This window comes from Halyomorpha halys, unplaced genomic scaffold (assembly GCF_000696795.3).
Source record: "Halyomorpha halys isolate HHAL.00 unplaced genomic scaffold, Hhal_1.1 Scaffold145.1, whole genome shotgun sequence".
Taxonomy (NCBI): Eukaryota; Metazoa; Arthropoda; class Insecta; order Hemiptera; family Pentatomidae; genus Halyomorpha; species Halyomorpha halys.
In genome coordinates, this window is record NW_027115461.1 from 1,085,004 (window position 1) to 1,086,407 (window position 1,404).

General features: G+C 30.6%; 1 long non-coding RNA gene across 1 annotated transcript in view; it reads right to left on the reverse strand.

Moving 5' to 3' along the window:
- The window catches only part of LOC136797050 (uncharacterized), a 382-nt gene extending 251 nt beyond the window's left edge, over positions 1 to 131 (reverse strand). Inside the window, exon 1 of the long non-coding RNA XR_010844851.1 lies at positions 25 to 131. This is a non-coding gene — a long non-coding RNA (uncharacterized lncRNA). The remainder of the gene's footprint in view (positions 1 to 24) is intronic.
- Positions 132 to 1,404: the final 1,273 nt, after the last annotated feature.

The following is a 1,404-nucleotide window of genomic DNA, read 5'->3' on the forward strand; positions in this document are numbered from 1 at the left end:
AAGATCAAATAGTGGACTCTATACCTTATACAATAAGATCAAATAGTGGACTCTATACCTTATACAATAATAATGAAATGATAAGCTTTATAAAATTCTAACAGATGAAACGGTTGGAGCAACAAAAAATATGCTCCAAAGCAGATTAAATGAGGGCAGAAGAGGAAGACCGAGAAGATGCCTGTATGATCTCAGATGACTGAGAGTAACAAACTGGAGGGAGAGGGCTAAAGGTAGTCATCTGGAGAAATATTGTTCAGGAAGCTAAGGTCCCTTGCACTGTCGCACCAGAGAGAAATTTTATTATTGTTCTCGGTGTAAATATAAATTGTAACAAATGTTGATTAACAAAAAAATCATAAAGCACCATGATACTGCTGTGAAGTCCTATCAATACTCTCGCTGTAAAAATATTGCTACAAGTTTTGAATTGAAAATATATGTAAAATGCCATCATACTGGTGTGGTGAAGCCTTATCAATGTTCTCTTAGCAAGTTATAAATTGAAAAGGCATATTGTCCTGTCACACTGATGTTATGCCTTATTAATATTTTCACCATGGCAATAAAGCAGCACAATCTTTTTTTAAATAAAACATCTAAGGTTAGTCAGAAATAAAACACATAGTTTATTTCTAACGAACCTCTAACTTCTGACCATTACTCTGATTAATTTTCCCAATAGTTTTAAGACCAATGAAGTACAGCCAAAGGATTTTCTCAGGAGTATTGATTTAAAAACAGTTACCAATATTAATCCATGTAAAGTTCAAAAGAAATATTAATAATTAATTAAAACATAATAAAGATTAAAGAAAACTTATTTTTATAAGACTATTGTTAGTTCCTCTTCTATGATTGTTGCATGAACACAACTTCTGTATAGACCGCAGTGGGTGAAGTTATGCGTTACAAATGCAGACTGTATACAGTGCTGTGTTATCTTTAGTGAACTTAACATACTTGAGCAAGGCTAGGAATGCCCAGCTGTGGAGTATCCCCAGACTGAATTAATTATTAATGATTAATAATTGCATAATTTTGATTATCCGCCATCATAACGGCTTTCAAAAGTTTTCTTATAAAAATATTATTCAATAAAAACATCACAAAAATGTTAAAAATAATATAAAACTGTCATAAAAATATTTATTGTTATATATTTATGTATTAGTCTTTTTAAATTTGTTTAATTTTTTTTTTGTAAATTGTTCTACTGCTTTGATTGTTTTATTTATGTGTTGCTATCTATTAATAATTTCTGTAAATTTGCTTAATTGATCAAACGGTTGTTGGGAATCACTGGAGAGGAGAGGTATGAAGAAGTGAAACAGGGGGAATAATGTATTGGATGAATTGGTAAATTGTTATTTGGCTTTGTGTAAAAAGGAGGAAAGCTAATAT